At 36.4% G+C, this 10424-nt stretch overlaps 1 long non-coding RNA gene across 1 annotated transcript in view; it reads right to left on the bottom strand.

Annotated features, from left to right (window-relative positions):
* Nucleotides 1-5332: 5332 nt before the first annotated feature.
* LOC106523133 (uncharacterized) overlaps nt 5333-10424 on the bottom strand; it is a 7213-nt gene continuing 2121 nt past the window's right edge. The window contains exon 2 of the long non-coding RNA XR_001310861.1: nt 5333-6064. This is a non-coding gene — a long non-coding RNA (uncharacterized LOC106523133). The remainder of the gene's footprint in view (nt 6065-10424) is intronic.

Here is a 10424-nt window from a genome sequence, read left to right as displayed (position 1 = left end):
CGGCGAGTACCCAAACCAAAGTACTCGTACTCAGTTTGAGGGAAACTTGTATCAGGACACCCCTCTTATAAAAGGTAGGCTAAGTTTGGAAAAAGAGTGGTGCACCTCGAGCTTATCTCCGATCCATATGCTGTCTACTGATAGTGTGCCAAGAGTGCCGTGCATTGTTACTTTTACTGCTTCTATAAAATAAACGACTACTTTTAAACAACTTTACTGTGATTGAGAAGAGGCTGCTTCTTTTATGTTGGGCTGAGGGCAAAGTGATTGGTTTTATGTGGTTCTCTTGTCATAATGTCAGTGATTTTTTTTCCGTTTAATTTTTTTATTGTGTTGTTGTATTTTAACTCACAAAATTGGCAGACGACTTTTAATACATTCTAAATGTTAGTCTACAGGTGCAAAAATCTTGAGCAGCACTAAAAATGTGTTTATCCTGTCAGCATGGTCAATAATCTACAACTTAATTATTGCAGATAACTTGTTTCCGTACATGAGCCCTTGTTTTTCTGAGTGTGGTGTCATGTGAAGCAGGTGTTGCCATATTAATTCTCCAGGTACAAAAAATATATGTATATATTTTGTTCGAAGTAGGTTGAGTCCATAATAATAATAACGCAACATTTTATGATGAAGTGTGGAGCGCTCTGAATGTCTGTTAATCATAGTTTTTCTTGTCAAGACTGTTCAACTTAATCCCATAATCCACACAGCTATTTTCCCTATTATCCCTTCTCACTGACAGGCAGATACAAATAACCTCAGCAGGGACCAATAAAGAGTCGGCGGGGCAGAATCACCCGTCCAAGGATGAGATGCTCTCCTTCTGCCGTGTTTACACTTTCAAACTTTTAGTCGGCATTCTTTTGACAGGCTTTGATGCATTAATGATTCCTCTTGTCTCTGGAGTCTCCTGGTTTGTTCTCTCCCTGTTTACTCCAGAGTTAGCTGCGCTCTTTCATCAGAGCTGGAATTCCCCCCAGCTTCTCAACTTTTACCCAAAGCGTGTCAGAGAGGCGTGAAGTATGGAGAGGAAAAAGTATTTTTGAGAAGTGTGGGCTGTCATTCTCTTCTGCTCAGTTTAATGGTGTTTGGCTGTGCTCTTCTTCACATCCTTTTTAAGATTTTTACTGTGGATTTTTTGGGGGTTAGTTAGAACAGAACTCATGAAATTTAACCTTTATGTTACAAGAAATATCCGTTTTTGTCCTCTCTGCTGCAATCCAAACTAAAGAAGTTGGAGGTTGTAGAATATGTAAATAAAAAGKGTATGCATTGATTAGCACATTTCACAAATCCATATTTTATTCACGGTGGATCATATTAAACATCATTTTTATAAAACTAAGAAATAGTTTCATTTTTAAATTTGATGGCAGCAAAAAAAATTTTAAACATGGTCAACAAAAGGCTGTAAAACTAAGTGGTATGACTGAAAAACAGCTAGAGAAGCGTTTTGCAAATAACTAAGTTAGTTAGCAACGAGTCAGAATGAGACTGAGTTTAAAAAAGCAATTTAGAGAGGTTGAATCTCTCAGAAGTAAAGACAGGCAGAGGTTTACTAGTCTGAAAAACTGAACATAGTAAAACAGTTTTAGATAGTGTTGCTGCCATCAAATTCAAAATTATATTTAAAAAAGGTACAATTTCTGAGTTTACCATGTGATATATGTACTGCAGTTTGTTCCATTACAAATTAAATAAATGCATATTGTTTTTATTCACATTTTACTTAACTGCACAAACTTGGGTTGTTTTTATACTATATGGACAACAGTATCTGACCACTAGGGTCTGCAAGGAGTTTTTCGCCCTTTTGCAGTTACAGCATATATTAACATCCATATCTGTTTATACACTGACAGACTGTTTTTTACCTGCTTACTCAAACATATTCATGTTGTAGTWATATAATGGACGTAGACTTAAAAGTCCAGTCTTTCAGCTTTTATTTGAAGGTATCCAAATTAAAATTGGKTGAAGGGTTTAGGAGTTCAGCTCCTTAACATGTTCCCACCCTGTAATTGGACAGTTGACTCCAAGGCTATTTCATGGACAGGTGTGGGCAGTTCCTTCGTTATGTCATTCTCAGTTAAGCAGATAAAAGACCAGGAGTTAATCTGAGGTGTTCTTGTTGCATTTGGAAGGTTTTGCTGTGAAGTAAACATGTGGTCAAAGGAGCGCTCCATGCAGGTGAAACGAGCCATCCTTAAGCTGCAAAAACAGAAAAAACCCATCTGAGAAAATGCTACAATATTAGGAGTGGTAGTTTTGTACATCCTGAGAAAGAAAGAAAGCACTGGTGAACTCATCAATGCAAAAAGACCTGGATGCCCACAGAAGATAACAGTGGTGGATGATGGCAGAATAAATTCCAGGGTGAAGAGAAACCCCTTCATGATGCAGGCATGTTAAAATCCAAATCTACCATAAAGACAAGACTGCATGAAAGTAATTGCAGAGGGTTCACTCATAAGCCTCAACAATACAAAGCCTAGATTGAACTTTGCTAACAAAAAAAAAAACATCTAAAAAGCACAGCACATCTGGAAGAACGTTCTTTGGACAGATGAAACCAAGATCAACCTCTGCCAGAATGATGGAAAGAGAAAAGTCTGGTGAAGATGTGGTACAGGTCATGATCCAAAGCACCACATCATCTGTAAAACACAGCAGATGTCTGATGAGTCCAGGAGTTTAAGACTTCAGCCACTGCCCACAAATGTTTTTCAATTAATTATTAGAAATAAACATTTTATTTACAATTATTTCATTTGTCCAATTACTTTTGAGCCCCTGCAATGAAAGGATTGTGTTTAAAAGATGCTTTAGTTCCTCACATTTCTAAGCAATCATTTTGTRCAACCCACTGAATGAAAGCTGAGAGTCTGAACTMCATCTGAATTGTTTTGTTCTAATTTCATTGTGGTAATGTACACAGCCAAAATTAGGAAAARGTTATCTAAATCCAAYTAGTTATGGACCTAACWGTWACACTTCTCCATAAAGGCTTTCCACAAGGTTCTGAAGTGTTTCTTTTGAAATTTGTGCCCAAGACTGTTGAGTGTTACCAGGGCAGGAGTAGAGAGCGTGATGAGGATGTAGGCGTTGGAATCGAGGAAGTGGAAAATAACATAGGAAATCCTATTTGGTGAGTACCAAGAGTGTAGTAGCATCATGATTACTTTCACACGTAAGGCGATTTACTAAATCTGCTGTAACTGAGCCACGTTCTTGCAGGTTGTGMAGAGTGTTAAAGGGTCTTCATCATGTGAAAACAGGGCTTTCGAAAAACTGTAGAGTCGAGAATTAAATATGGGAGTCAAACTTATTATGATTCTTTTGTGACAAGATATTTATATTGTGTAGAAAAATGAGTATAGCTGATGGAAACACATGTAACTTATCTCTATTCTAGTGAAAAGATATAAGTTATGTAAACCTGTCCGATGGCGCTCTTTTTTCTTTCTGTCACACTGAGGTAATTTAATGCTCGAAGCAAAGCTTCTCAGGCATGAGACACTTGTGCGATGCGAGTCATCTCTTGTGAGGAGACAAATGAGAACGACAAAGGAGGGAAATAAAACCAGACAGTATAAAAGAAAGGCGGGTGAGCGTAYCATTTCTGAGTTGTATCTGTGAGCTGCGATCACTCTGAATGGAGCAACAGGAACGGGGGGGTGGGGGGGGGGGGGGGTCATTGCTCCCCAGAGCCTCAGTCTGTCAGCACATATTCAACAACAGAGCCAACATACATTCATACTGACAGAGCTGGACTCAACCACTGTAAACAATCCAAATCCTGATCTGAAGACATCAGGTAAACAAGGATGCYGTTCTATTTTAGCAGATTCTGTTTGTTTAAACATGACTTTGTGTTAAGTTTTTCCTTTAGCCATCATCAAACATGAAACAGTAGCAGCCTGGAAATATTAGATTAGATTAGATTAGACTTTATTTATTGAACGTAATGAATTTAAAAGAATAAACAAAGTTATGTACAAAAGAAAAAATAAATTTAAAACCAAAAACAAGAACAACAATAATGAATTATATTTATACGTTCAGAGGAGTGGGTAGAAGTAGAAACTTATTTTTTACACCCACCCCTCTTACATCTAAAAAAAATACTCCATAATTACAACTTATATTAACTTGGTTGGAACATTCTTTCTTTTTAAAATATTTTCTACATCCATATCTTTAACTTAAACAAAACGTTCATTTTTTTGCATCCATAATTTTTAATACATTAACGATTTTTTAATAAATCATAGTACACTGACAATTTCTTCAAACAAAACATTAATGATAGCAGCAATTACCATATTTATTTCTCATAATGATATGCAGTGATGACCATCTTCTTAAAAGACATTTTAAACTGTTTTATATTTGGACATTGCTTGATTTCCATACATAAACCATTCCACAGCTTCGCCCCATGTACTGATATACAAAAGCTTTTTCTTGTGGTTCTATATTTTAAAATTTTGAATTCACATTTTCCCTTAAATCATAAAGTCCTTCCTTTAAAAAAAAGCTTTTGAATGTTTCTTGGTAAGGAATTATTTTTGGCTTTAAAGAAAATAATAGCCGTTTGTAAATTCACTATGTCAGTGAATTTTAAAAGTTTAGATTTCATAAATAGTGCATGTGTATGATCCAAATAACCAACCTTATTGATTATTCTTATTGATTGTTTTGTAATGTTATTATTGACTTTATTGAAGTTTTGTAGTTGTTGCCCCATAACTCTGCACAATTTGGTCTCCTGAATAAATCTTCTGTGCCTGAATGATGATAAAAAACAGAAAATATTCAAAAACCAAGAATCCATTCAGTATCTATGCATCTGAATGCCCCAGCAAGTAATGGGTGAGGGGGCCTGTTTTGGGAAAAACTTGCCCTTGATCCAAGATGGCAGCCATATACTGGACAGCCTAAAAGATAGGCCCATTTCCCCTTTTCTTTATAATAGAAAAGTGCATCCTGCAACTTTTGACTCACTCTGTTTTCTTTTTATCTGCTTCGTTCTTGATGAAAATGTTTAATGTCTCACATTTTTCTTTATTTATAAACTTTTAAAAGGCAAAAAGAAATTAAAGAGAATATTTATACCAAGAGATTCTTCAAGTTTTCAAGATAAAATACATCTTGGTGATTTCTAAAGGGACAAAAAGTAAAACAACCATCGTATAAGTCACAGTTTTATTAACAAAGGACATGAATAAAACAGCAATAAAGCCAGTAAAACTGGCCAAAACTACAGATTTGATTTAGGAGTCCTTTAGTCAGCTGTCTGTTTTTTTTTTTTTTTTACCACAGGAGCAAAGAGCTTTAATGGGAAGCAGGAGCAACACTGTAGTTCTAATTCCTCCATCATCTCTGCTTGTTCTTTTATAGTTAGCCAGTTTAACCCAGTCTGAGCACGCAGAGGCCATAAGAAGTCAACGACCCCCACGAGAGGTCCCGAGGACAATCAGTGCATTTTATGACCCAGGAGCAACACAGGATCCTTCTAATCCAGAGAGAAATTCTATTTGAAATAAGGAAAAGAATAAGTTTGAGTCTTGCTGAGTGTTATGTAGCACTTTGAGGCTTTTTTTTTGTCTTGAAATAGAATTATAGCCTGTCAGAGTCTCTGAAAGGAGCTAACATCATCTGTGAAAGACTTTCAGTGAGGGAGAAAGGAGTGATGTGGCTTTTTTTCTTTAAAGAAAACCTGGATGTTGTATTTGCCCTGTTTTTTTTTTACAACAGCATGCCTCCCTTTAAAGGCTGCTTCGCACCAAAAAGGCCACAAGCACTCCTGACGGCAAGAACACAAAATTATCACCACAATACCAACTCTTTATAAAGAAAGGAAATCATGCAATCCTGACTTTTTTAAAAATAAAGGTTCACTTTTTATCTTTTATGCTTCAGCTCCTTCTTTTGGTTCCTTCCCCACTTCGTCTGATTTCTTCCCAGCTCCATCCTCTTCCTCACCTCCTCCGCCGCTCGGACTGAAAACATGCCTCTCGCCTGTGTTCTCCTCCAACATATTAACGGTGTGGATGCACTGTAAGAGAAGTGTCATTAATCTCATCGTCCCGTGAGGATTGTGTTGTTTGTGTGAGTAACGAGCTCTGGATGTCTGCACTGTGTCTCCGTTGTCTCTAATTGGTGCAGCGTGACTCTATTAGAGGGATTAAGAGTAATTACCGTTGACTCTGGCGTGGGAATCTAACCTTCCTGCTTCACGGGTTTGACATCTTTTAGATGTTTGAGGGGCTTCACGTTGCTCAATAATTTGTTTCCACCAGCAAAAAACATCTAAGGGAAAAAAAATAAACAAATCCCTGTTGGTTTATGAGATATTTTGCTAACAGAGAAGGTTGACTCTGAGGGGCGTTGAGTCYTTGGTTTTCTGACGCCTTCTTTCAGCTGGCGACGCCTCAGGGCATTGTGCTGATCTTCAGCTTATGTCTGTAAGTTGATTTTTTTGTTCTTTGTGTAATTTTCATAAATGCTGAAAGAGGCGTGTGGGTTACTGCCGTTATTTTTTGGAGACAGAGAAAGACACAAAGAAATCGATTTGATTTTGATTCAAAAGGTTCTGAACCATTTAATCTTGTTTCAGTTTAATTCAGTTTGCTCTTAAATAATGAAAATAGTTCAACTGTGTTGCAGGATACACATTTACGTTATTTTACTCTTCACCATAAACACCGTACTTTAAGGGCAAACTTCAATTGGACAGTTTAATTTTGAACTGCAAACAAAATTGTTTCAAGTTTCAAAGGTTTTAAATTAAAAATGAATTGCAGGTGAAAGTGTTGGATACATTCATTTGTAAGAAACTAAGAATAATTTTCTGGATAAATAAGAAGTGATGGGAATAATGTCACAGGAGAACTGATGTTGATTGACTCTTATAGTTAATGTCAAAACAAGGACCTTGCTTGAGTTGAAGATAACTCTAAAGGTAGCTGAGTAAACCTTAGCTTAGCATCTGCTAAATGGTTGTTTTGTCTTTTTTGCAGCTGGCAAGAAAAAAACTTTCCTCCAATCATCTCACATTTGCTAAAATTTAATTTTCCTTCGATATAAAATTGCTAATAATCTTATTTTTCGGTTTGCTCACCAACCTGTTCTCCTGGTTAATTCTGAATTTTTAATGAACTCTGTCCCTAGGCTCATCTGAAATGAGTTGGTAATGGCACATTGTAATTGAAAATAAAGTCAAAATAATGAAACTCATAAGTTTTCAGCATCTGTTTCGTGATTTAAAAATATATAAAACGGTGTGAGCCGTCCTATAACCTCAACATTACAACTTTTTATTGCTTCAAGAAAAAGCTTTTTCTCACAGATGAGTTTATCCACTTATTACCTATTTCCATTTTGTTTTTAATAATCCTTTAATCCAAGAACCATTCATTCTGCCTTGGATCTGCTCCACTCTGTCTTTTTCTATTTTCATCTTCCAAGAAGAGTGCCAAGAAAAAATGTGTCGAAGTTACGCTAAAATAAKGAGTCCTTCAAGCTGGAAGTCCTGATTTGCCAAGAGAAAAAGCTTGGAAGCTTATTCCTTGTATATTTTTTAGTTTTTTGCCAAATGTTTTTTGATATTAATTTCAACCCTATTTTATTCGGAAATCTAAAACACAAARGAAACTTTGGCATAAGATTGTTTTTTTTATATGATTGCACTTTCTGATATGCTCCTTTATTTCATCACCTAAAAATTAGCAATTTAAAAGGTACAAAAATGATAATAATCTGTGTCGGCCTCATGTTTTTGTCAACTAAAGTATTTTATTTTATTTGTTATCCCCGAATAAATTTAATTTGGGCCAAAAAAATACTATGGTTCCGAATTGGGTTTTGGTCTGGGTCAGGTATGTGTACCTGTGAGGTGAGGTTTAAAGTAAGGAGTCAAGGTTAGGCTGTTGAAATGAGCAGTAATTGAATGAAAGTCAATGCAAAGTCCCCATGAGGATAGAATAACAAATGTGTGTGTGTTCAGGCAACGCAGGCAGGTGCAGGACTGCTGTTCCTCTTGTGATGCAGCTTGCAGACACACTTAAGACACATAAATACCTTCAGTTCAGACAGTTTTTTTCCTGTTTACATTTTTGGGTTTGTTTATGTTATCTCTTCCTCTGATAGTTCAAATCCCAGCTTTGATGTCTCTGTCGTGACTGRGATCTGAAACTGAACCTCCCCGCTGCCAATGCTGGAGGGACAAAACAGAGAACGACCACAGAATTTAGACAATTGCCTGCAGGGTGGGGAGGAGGAAGTTGAGGTGGGGGCTCAGATGTGAGTGCAGATCAGATCTGGAGTCTGACCTGCTCAGTTTTCTGTCCGAGTGACAAAGATTTACTGCAGAGGATGAATTTAAAGATTATCTTCAAGCTCGCAGATAATCAACTCTCTGCTCGCCACAAGTCCAGCATCACCCCGACTTATTGATCAAATGGATTTACTTTTTTGTTATTTTCTGTTGGACTTTCCCCTCATTTCATGCAGTGAGGGTCTGCACACATTTCTCTCCAGTTGGGGAGCAGAGAAGTTCCCTAACGTGAACCATCAGACTGCTTCTCTGTYAATATTAAAGCCTGGTGTGGATTTAGTTTGGTTCTGTGTTTTAAAATCCAACTTTAAGGGTTAAATATGTAACTGCATTGTTAAGTGTCTTAATTCTTTAAGTCAACAAGGACATTTGTATAAGTTTATAAAATTAACTCACAGTTAACCTCATCAGCTTAAAACACTGCCTAAAACACTCATATCAGCACGCTCCTTTTTCTATACAAACTTCTCAGTCAGAAATCGGCCTGACCCTAAAGCTTGTTGAACTTTATTTTACATGAGCAAATAACTTTTAAAGATGAACATCATGTTTTATTGGAGAAAACTCCAACCCTGTGATTAGGAGTATAAACTCAGGAAAGCAAGGCGGCAGTTTTTATTTTCAGAAGCACCGTTTCATGCTGTCTATTTTTGAACAAAGTTTGAGGGTTMTTTTATGGTTGCTTGAAGCATTCAGATTATTAAAGCCAAACCTCTTTTCAAATCTCTTTTTCACTGGAAATCCATAGTAAATATAAATAGACATYAAAATGGATCTTTGTAAGACAGAAATGAAATCTTGTTTTATTTCCTGCTTCTTCCCCTGTTGACTAAGGTATACAACTCACTGCTAATGAGCCTCATGTAGGTGAAATGTCTTATTAGGCAGCACCAGAAATGGACAAAGGCCTTTCATGAACTTTGACCTTTTTAGAAATAATGATGAATGGCCGCCACTGTTACTGTGACAATACACACGTTTTCCCTTGTTTGCGCACGTGAAATGATAAATTAACACATCAGGCAGCTGTCAGTCTCTTCACTTGGATTTCTGCAAAAAGATCTATTGAATAATAAGATGCAGGATGATTGTTAAAAGAATTGTTCACTATTTTGAAAAAAAGKTTTCTGTATAAAAGCTAAAAACTGTTTATTAGCTTATCAGTTGCAGAAAGCTTTTTGAACATCATGCATTAGGGAAAAATAGATTTTTGGACCAATCAGAAAATYGACAAGGAGTGGATTGTTCTTGTTTTAAAGCAACTCAAATCTTTCCTAGTGGTTCGTTCAAATTCTATCATATCATTCTTTAGACTGGCATCAGTTTTACGTTACATGGTCAGAATTTTAGGGTTAGTTTTAAGCATAAATAGCGGCACTTCTGCTGCAGACAGGGTTCCCATTTGACAAGAATTTTATAATATTTTTGRTGAAATTACCATGAAGTACAAAATTGATGGCAGTAAAAAGGTTGAAATATTAGCCTTTGCATAAAGTGTAATGAAAATTTGAAGCTTGAAGTTGTTTTAAAACAGAAGTACTTTGTTTTGGGACTGGGTCCATTGGACGTAACCATTTTATCTCATTATACTGTAAACCCACTTCCCATAGAAATGTTTGCTGTCTTAAAACAGCTGCAACCTTCAAAATTTCCCAGCATTTTATGCAAATGCTATTTTATTAACCTTTACACCAAATATGTTTTGCATTATCCTTTTAATGAAGCAAAAAAATGATGGAATTCCAACCAGATGGGACACTTGTTTGTCACTTCAAAATGACCAAACTYTTTGTTTACGTGGAGGACTTGCATGATCTGTTAGGCTGCAGCCACTAAGTGGGAGTTTCTTGGGTGTGGGCATTGTTAGGTTAAGCCGTGATTGGTCAGATTGACTTGTAGGAGGGGCTAAAAGGTGTGCTGTATAATGGTAATTAGTAAAGGTCTTGTGAACATTTAAATATAATTTATCTAATGTCTATTTATAGTTTAAAATAGAACATTGGGCTCAAAAAATTATTGGGAACATGGAAATATAGGCTGTGTCCAAATTCAGGGGCTGGGTCCTTCTAAAAACCTGGAC

The sequence above is a fragment of the Austrofundulus limnaeus genome, unplaced genomic scaffold (assembly GCF_001266775.1).
Source record: "Austrofundulus limnaeus strain Quisiro unplaced genomic scaffold, Austrofundulus_limnaeus-1.0 Scaffold145, whole genome shotgun sequence".
Classification (NCBI taxonomy): Eukaryota; Metazoa; Chordata; class Actinopteri; order Cyprinodontiformes; family Rivulidae; genus Austrofundulus; species Austrofundulus limnaeus.
The sequence above is the reverse complement of the archived record's forward strand: the minus strand, read 5'-3'. Positions and strand labels throughout refer to the sequence as shown.